General features: G+C 43.4%; 1 non-coding gene across 1 annotated transcript; it reads left to right on the top strand.

Annotated features, from left to right (window-relative positions):
- Nucleotides 1-5,805: 5,805 nt before the first annotated feature.
- Nucleotides 5,806-5,877, top strand: trnah-gug (transfer RNA histidin (anticodon GUG)). The gene has a single exon. It is a non-coding gene; the product is annotated as a tRNA-His (tRNA).
- Nucleotides 5,878-9,303: the final 3,426 nt, after the last annotated feature.

The raw sequence follows: 9,303 nt of genomic DNA, 5'->3' as shown, positions 1-9,303 counted from the left end.
GAATGGACGTATCTTATAATAAGCAGAACTTTCTCTACACCCTAGCTATGTGTAACATTACATTCTGCACCCGCTCATTTCCTCTCCCCTGTGCCCGCTATGAACGGAATGCTTGTTCCGTATAGCACAAGGAACAGTGAGGAATCCAAGAGAAATGCAATCTCACTGGGTTCAAAATGCTCGACCAGACAGAAGCTAGTGAGAGGTAACGAGATGAATAGGCAGAAAAAGGGAGTGAGTGTGTGTGTGTGTGAGAGAGACAGACGTACAGACAGACATTTAGAGAGAGAGAGAGAGCTAGATAATTAGATAGCTAGCTAGAGAGCTAACTATATAACTAGAAAAAATAGATAAATAGACAGACAGAGAGACAGACAGATAGACAGACAGAGATAGATAGATAGAAAGAAAGGAAGAAAGAAAGAACGAAAGAAAGAAAGGTGGCCGTGCAAGAATTCTATTATACTAGATATGCCGCTTTGATGGATCGGACATGCTAAATTGTTGCATACAGTCCAAAGAGTGTGTAGAATAAGGGGATTAGTGGAATGAATATGTGGGATTACGGGGTGTGGCGGTGGAAGGGCAGGAGTAAAATGGCCTGTTGGAGTGTCGGTCTATACTCGATTCAGCGCTGCAGCGATTTCATGGTTCTCAATTATGATATCGCTGCACTGTTCTCGGCTGGCTTATTGAACACTCCCGAAAATTAACAGCCAATTGCTTACAAAAATGTATATTCTTCAATTACAAAATACGTTGTCTTGCCCTGCAGGAAATTCTGATCCATCCTGAACCGCTGCTTCACACTTTGGCCAAGTGGCACAGCAGCGATCACAGCGACTTGCAATTGATGCTGTGGCGTCGTGATTGGGAAAGCGGTTAATTTTCCACATTGTGACCGCAGTGAACTCAGCTCGAATGGGAGTCATGTGCTGCAGCCTTTTCCTCACTGTGCTACTAACTGTAAAATGGGCTGCTGAGAAAAGACTTCATTGCATTCCGATATGCATGCTCTTAATGAGAACAACTTTTAGTTATCAGATGTTTGAAACTGTACAGTTCAAATCAGCCGCTTACCTCAGATTTGTCTTCCTTGCACTATCAAAACGCCTTTAGTATTCTCCGTCACTGTGTTTGTCACTTTTGCTGCGAACTGCCGAATCTATGAATCATTTCATATGATTACGTCCTTAAGTTTGTTTTACTGCCGTCGCTGGGAGTACGCGCACCAGTCAGATCATGGTGGTCCCGAAATACTTTCGGTCAGTGTGGCTGTCAAGCAAGCAAGTGTCTCGAAGTAAGTAATTACTTTGGAATTGCGGTGGTGGGATTTCTCACAACTTTCCTTTCGTAAATCGAATTTAAAAAAATCAATGAAACCAGTCTTTGATCAATTACTGGACGATGGTCTGACGAGTCTTTGCGCTGTGATTAAACAGTTAATGTGCCTAACCCATCTTCTGCTTGAAATATGGAATGAATTTATAAAAAAAAAACAGCTGGTATGCGACTTGCTCGACGCGAGCCAGTTTCGCCTGACGGAAATTTCTTTTGTTTGTCTGTGTAAGGTATAGCAGCTTGCATTGGATCCTTCTTTGGTATACGATATAAGACATATACAAATGCATTGTAACTACATTGAGGAACGAACGGGTATCGAAACAGGGATTTTTTTTTCAATTAGGAAACGAACACCTTGCTACTTGGCCAGCGCGCCCACTACACAAGGAGTTTACGAAATCCCCTGAAATAGAGTATTCCATGATGGGAAGAGTATTGCAGACTGTTCCAGGGTATTCAAAGCAGGTTACAAAATATCAATTGCTTCAATTACCTCGGATTTTGGTGAGAACAAAGAACGGTCAGAAAGCTTTCAGAGGTGAAAATGGGGCTTTGTTTAGAACTGAGGGCGATAGATTTGGTTTGTTCAAGGATGAGACGGGGTACAGAAAATTGACAGAGAATCTGATGAAAAAAAGTGCGGCAACAGTAAGCCCTCGCTTCATGTCAGTGAAACGAAGGAAGTGGTCACTGAATGCAGGAGGACATGACTTTGTCCACATCAACGGCGACGAAGTGGAAATTATCCAGAGCGTCACATTTCTCAGATCATGTGGAGATCAGAAAAAACGTATCCTGATCCATCCAATAGATAAGAAAGCTGATCAGCGCCACTATTTTCCCAGGAGGCTAAGGAACTTCTGCAGGTCGGCTACGACTCTCACCAGCTTTTAAAGAGGAACAAGAGAAAGCATCCTTTCCAGATGCATCTTGGCTTGGTATAGTTCCTGCTCTAAGCAAACGCAACAAACGACAACAGATTGTGAATGGAACTCTACGCATCACACAGGCCAGCCTCCCAACTATTAATTCCGTCGAGACTTCCCGCTGCTTGGGAAAAGTGCCCAACAGAATCAAGGATTCCACGCACAAGGGAAAATATACAAAGGCCTGAGCTCATGTACCAACCGACTCCAGAACAGCTTACTTCCTGCTGCCAACATAATTTGATTGGACGTGTCTAATATTAAATTGATCTTTCTCTACACTCAAGATAATGTAGCACGACATTATGCACCTCGTCCAGTGTCTCACTGAAAGACAGTCAGATCACCTGGCCGTCGTTTAACGCAGTGAAAGATTAAATGGGACGGAATTGGTGAAATGCAGTGCTACTTTTGAGTTGAAAGGCAGCCTTTGCTGCCCACGATCAACTTAAAGGTCTTTATATGTTTAGGGCCGTCTCGATAATCAGAAATAAGATAACAATATTATTTAAGAGTTTTCCTGAGATGAGGTCGATGTGTTGTATCTATGGGGCAATCGGTTAGCTCGTTCCGCTATTAATTGAAAAGGTTGTGGCTCTAAGGGGGTGAACTAATCCATTTTCATGTAATCGACAAACGTATGCAATATTTTGCAATGGTAACAAATCAACCAGAGCAGATGCTCCAAAAGGCCACAGCCTCCATGTACTTAATTGACTAAATGCTGTCATGCAGGTACTGCAAATTATTAGAGAAGTTGATGGACTGTCTGCCTTTCCAGAAGGAGGACATTAGTATAGGAATATTGCAGTCATGCATCAATTTGTCGAAACTTGGAAAGATTGCACGTTGTGTATTGTATACTGCGTTGTTCCCTTGACCGCAGACAGGTCACAGGCGCCAAAAATGGAGTAGAATTGAAGGTGAGCAGAAGTGTTTGGGATTGCGTGTCACATGCCAGTTTCCTCTGCTTAGATAAAGAAGAATATTCCAACACTGCACAGAGCAATGAATCGGCTGACAGTGTTGGCATGCGGGATGACATTCTATTCTGAGGGAATATGTGCAGATTCCAGTTCAGAAGACAGACAATATTACAATGTCTGATTGCATGCTCTGTTGAAGCCTGGCATGGGAGGCCGTGATCGTATATTGGTTAGTACTCTGCTTTGTGGCCGCAGCAACCAACTTTTACACGTGGAAGTACATTCGTTTTGAAGACACAATATATTGTCAGTTGCTTACAGAACGTATGTGCATCCCCTTGTTTCAGTATCCAGAACTCAAAAAGTCAACGTTAAAAATGAACCAACACATGGAGTACGGTGTGCTGCTTTGTTCTCTTGACCATAGAAACATCATTAGTGCCATACACGGAGCAAATTTGAAGGTAAGCAGAAGTGTTTGGGATTGAGGGTCACTTGCATTATTTTTCTACTTATGTAAGCACGAATATTCTAATACTGCGCAGAGCAATGGACAGTTGAAAGTGTTGGCACCCGGAATGACGTTCGAATCTGAGGAAATATGCGTAAGTTCCAGTTCAGGAGACACAACATATTGCTAGCACGGCCGCTGCTTTGCCGGTGAAGTAGAGATCTATAGTGGTTAGTACTCTGCGTGTGACCGCAGCAACCTCGGTTAGAATCCGAGTTACAGCAACCTGTATTTTGATTTGCATTCTCAGAACATCGCGATATATAAAAATCAATTTTTACGCGTGGACATACACTTACTTAAGACGTCATCTATTGATGGTTTCTTTACAGAGCGTACGTTTATCCCCTTGTTTGAAGATCCAGAACTCAATCAGTCAATATTAATATGAACCAGCTGGCAACACTCAACCGTCTAATTCCATACGCGAATTTACCTGCAGCGAGAAAATGGTATTTCGATGTGGGTTCCAAAATTACGAACGTGTTACCGCGGAGCAGAAGCTGCACTTGCACCGGGAACACAACGCTTCATTTTGTTCACAGCAGAGTATATACACTAAAGTCACGGCTAGTCCGCAATATATCAGGATGAATGGATCAGTGGTGCTGTCTTTCGGAAGACATCTAACTTGTCTGTTCGGTTGCTTAAAATGGAAGCCGGTGCACTGTCTTCACTTCACGAAATAGGTCATTCGTGATTATGAGAGCACGCGGTGTGCATCCGAAAGCTTTCTCACCTCACTCTCTAGCTGCGGATTTTCGTTTTCAAGAATTGTTAAACCCGTCATCTTCCGTCTCTTTTCCTGAGAAAAGACATCCGCTCCATATTTGCTCTATCATCATCTCCAAGAATTCAGCCGGAATTGTCTGGGAGACTGCAGCAAAACCCTCCTTGAGCCTGAGAATTGTTCCCTTGTCTCTGGACTCTGCTGAGAGCGGTGTCTCCTCTCGCTGGAGGTGGGAGCACTGAGCAACATTTGACAAAACTTTGGAAAAGACTGTGACTCGGGTATAGAAAGTTGGAACTGAGCGACAGAGGGAATCCAATCAGCAGCTTGTGAATGTTGAGAAGGAATTTGCGAAATGAGATGAGAGAGAATGATGGGTGCAGTGCCTCGCTGAGAATGAATCAAATCACCTGTCAGTCGTTCGCGGTACTTCAAGATTAAAATGGGAAGAATTGTTGAAATGAAGTAGCGTTTGGGGGCTGAAAGGGCAGCTCTTACTGCCCATGAGGTTTTAAAGTTCGTAATGTGATCAGGGCAATCTAGCTTTTCAGAATTGCGATAATAATTGTATTTGAGCGTTTTCCTGAAGCGTAGGTTAGCGTGTTGTCTCTGTGGCGCCATCGGTTAGGGCTTTCGGCTATTAACCGAAAGGATGGTGGCTCGATCCCACCCAAGGACGCTGAATGTTCTCACATTTTCCCCTTTCACGCTTTATTTCGCACTGTATTGCACTCTGTTGTTACCGACGAAGAAAAGGTGCTAAAAGATGCAAGTACTCGTGCTGACAATTCAGTTTTCAACTCAACAGTGAAAATATACTGACATCCACCCCTTAGAAATACTGCATTTAAAAAAAAGAACTGCGCTCAGTGGCCAGGAGGTTGGAGAATTGAATCACCTTTCTAAACAGGTGAACCAATCCATTTTCATGCAATCAAAAACTGTATTTAATGATGACAATGATTTGCCACAGTAGATGCTCCAGTGGATGTATGTAATTCACTAAATACTCCCATGCAGGTACAGCAAATGTTTAGAGAACTTGATGGAATGCCGCCTTTCCACAAGGAGGTTATCATTGCAGGAGTATTGCAGTCATGCATCAATTTGTCGCAACTTGGAAAGACTGCACGTTGCATGCAGTTTGCTTCTTTGTTTTTTTGACCACAGAAACATCATAAGTGCCAAACATGGAGCAAAATCAAGGTGTTTGCTATTGTGGCTCATTTGCAATTTTCCCCCACTTATATAAAGGAGACTGTGAGAGGGAAGATGACGGGTCTGAGGAAATATGCGTGAGTTCCACTTCTGAACACAGACAGTGCTGTAACGCCTAACTGCAGGCGCCATCGGCGCTTTGCATGGGCAGCCGTAATCGTATAGTGGTTAGTACTCTGCGTTGTGGCCGCAGCAACCTCGGTTCGAATCCGAGTTACGGCAATCTGTATTTTGATTTGCATTTTCAGAACAACGCGTTTTAAAAATCATTTTTTTTACGCGTGGGCACACACTTATTTAAGACGTCATCTGTTGATATTTTCTTTATGGAGCGTATGTTTATTCCCTTGTTTGAGTATCCAAAACTCAGTCAACATTAATATAAACCAGCTGGCAACACTCAACCATCTAATTCCATACGCGAATTCACCTGCAGCGAGAAAATGCTATTTCGATGTGGATTCCGAAATTACAAACATGTGATCGCGGAGCAGACGCTGTACTTGCACTGGGAACACAACGCTTCATTTTTTTTCACGACAGAGTACGTGCACTGAAGTCACGGCGAGTCCGCAATATATCACGATAAATGGATCATGGTGCCGTCTTTCAGAAGACATCTACCTTGCCTGTTCGGCTGCTTAAAATGGAACCCGGTGCACTGTCTTCGCTTCATGAAATAGGTCATTCGTGATTCTGAGAGCACGCGGTGTGCATCCGAAAACCTTCTCACCTCACACTCTAGCTGCGGATTTTTTTTCAAGAATTGTCAAACCCGTCATCTTCCGTCTCACAGCCTTTCCCGAGAAAAGACATCCGCTCCATATTTGCTCTATCGGCATCTCCAAGAATTCAGCCTGCTCCTCAGAATCGTCTCCATCAACTTACCAAGCACTGAGGTCACACTCACCGGTCGGTAATTTCCCAGGCTATCCCCGTTCCCTTTCTTGAAAATAGGAGCCACATCTGCAATCCTCCAATCCTCCGGAACCTCTCCCGTCTCCAGCGACGATGCAAAGATCATCGCCAGGGGCTCTGCAATCTCTTCCCTCACCTCCCACAGTAACCTGGGGTGCATCCCATCCGGTCCCGGCGACTTATCTATGTTGATATAATGTAAAAGTTCCAACAATCCTCTTTCTTAACGCCCACATACTCAATCTTTTCAGTCCACCGCAAAGCTGCAGTACAACATCCCAGATCATTTTCCACCCTGAATACGAGGCTAAGTACTCATTAAGCACCTCTGCCATTTCTTCCGGTTCCACACAGACTTTTCCCGTTCACCTTTTATAGGTCCAATCCCTTCACTTTTCATCCTTTTACTCTTAACATATTTGCAGAACGCCTTGGGATTCTCCTTAATCTTGCCCGCCAAGGCCTTCTCATGACTCCTTCTGGCTCTCCTAACTTCCTTTTTAAGCTCCTTTCTACAAACCGTATACTCCTCCAGATCCTTAACATCTCCTAGCTCTCTTCACCTTTTATACTGCTTTCTTTTCTTCCTGACTAGGTTCATCACAACCTTCGTGCGCTATGGTTCCAGCGACCTACCAAAACCTCCCTGTCTCATCGGAACATTGTCGTGCAGAGCTCCAGTCAAGCATTCCTTGAAAATCCACCACCTTACTTCAGTACTTTTTTTCCCAGGAACATCTCCTTCCAGTTTACTCGTCCAATTTTCTGTCTAATGTCTTCATATTTCCCCTTACTCCAGATAAACACCTTCCTAGCCTGCCTGATCCTATCTCTTTCCAATGCTATTGTGAAGGAGATAGAATTATGATCGCCATCGCATTTCCTGAAGGATGAGCTGATGTGTTGTTTCTGTCGCGTAATCTGTTAGCGTGTTCGGCTGATAACCGAAAGGTCCCACCCACGGACGCAGAACATTCACATTTTTTCCCCTTTCATGCATCCTTTCGCACCGTGTTGTACTCTGTCCTTTGTTACCGACAAGGAAAAGGCACAAAAGGATGCGAGTACTCGTGTTGAGAATTCAGTTCCAATTCAAAAGGGCATGCATCTCATTTCATGGAACATATACTGACATCCAACCGTTAGAAACACTGCATTTGAAAAAAAAAACTGCGCTCAGTGGCCAGGAGTATGGGAAATTGAATAAACTTTCTAAACATGTAAACTGATCCATTTTCATACAAAATATGTACTCAATATTTAATAATGGCAATGATTCAACCACAGTAGATGTACGTAACTCACTAAATGTTCCATGCAGGTATAGCAAATGTTTAGAAAAGTTGATGGAATGTCCGCCTTTCCACAAGGAGGATATCAGTACAGGAGTGTTGCAGTCATGCGTCAAGTTGTCGAAACTTGGAAAGACTGCACGTTGCGTACCGTGTGCTCATTTGCCCTTTTGACCACAGAAACATCATAAGTGGCGTACATGGAACAAAACTGAAGGTGAGCAGTAGCGCTTGCTATTGTGGCTCACTTGCAATTTTCCCCTATTGTATAAAGAAGAATAATTTAATACTGTACAGAGCAGGGCGACAGTTTAAAGGGTAGGTATCCGGAATGTCATTCCGATCTGAGGAAATTTACGTGAGTTGCACTTCTGAAGACAGACAATGCTGCAATGTCTAATTGCTGGCATCATCGGTGCTTTGCATGGGAGGCCGTGATCGTATAGTGCTTAGTACTCTGCTTTGTGGCCGTAGCAACCTCGGTTTGAATCCGAGTTGCGGCAATCTGTGCTTTGATTTGCATTTTCAGAACAACACGTTTTAAAAATCATTTTTCACGTGTGAGCATACACTGTTATTTAAGACATCAACTATTGATAGTTTCTTTACGGAGCGTATTTTTATCCCCTTGTTTGAGTATCCAGAACTCAAACAGTCAACATTAATATGAACCAGCTGGCAACACTCAACCATCTAATTCACGACGTAATTTCACTTGCAGCGTGAAAAATTGTATTTCGATGTGGGTTACAAAATTACGAACATATTATCGCGGAGTAGCAGTTGTTCTTGCACTGGGGACAGTATGTTTCATTTTTTTTCAAAGCAGAGCATGTGCACTGAAGTCAAGGCGAGTCACCGCAGGGCGGTCGAGAGATGATTGATGTCATCTTTCAGAAGACATCTGACTTGTTTGCTCGACTGGATAAAATGAAATCCCGTACACTGTCTTCACTTCACGAAGTAGATCAGTCGTGATTATGAGGGCACGCAATGCGCATACGAAAAACTTCTCATCTCACACTACAGCTGAGGATTTATTAATTCAACAATTGTTAAAACCGTCATCTTCCGTCTCATAATCTTTTCTGATAAGACTTCCGGTCCATATTTGCTCTGTCAGCATCTCAAAGAATTCATCCGGAATTGTTTCGGAGTCTGCAGCAAAATCCTCATTCACCTTTAGAATTATTCCCTTGTCTCTTGTCTTTCCTGAGAGCTGTGTTTACTCTTGCTGGCCGGGGGAGGGCTGACCAAGATTCGACAAAACTTTGGAAATGATTGTGAGTTCAATTCATTCGGAATTGTTTGGTAACCAGCAACAATACCCTCCTTCACATTGAAAATTATTCCCTCGTCGAAAGTCTCTACTGACAGCCGTGTTTTCTCTCGCAGGACGTGGGAGCAGTGAGCAAGATTCGACAAAACATCGGAAAAG

This window comes from Carcharhinus amblyrhynchos, chromosome 9 (genome assembly GCF_965287045.1).
Source record: "Carcharhinus amblyrhynchos chromosome 9, sCarAmb.v2.hapA, whole genome shotgun sequence".
Taxonomy (NCBI): Eukaryota; Metazoa; Chordata; class Chondrichthyes; order Carcharhiniformes; family Carcharhinidae; genus Carcharhinus; species Carcharhinus amblyrhynchos.
Note: the sequence above shows the minus strand (reverse complement) of the source record. Positions and strands in the feature narration are given on the sequence as shown.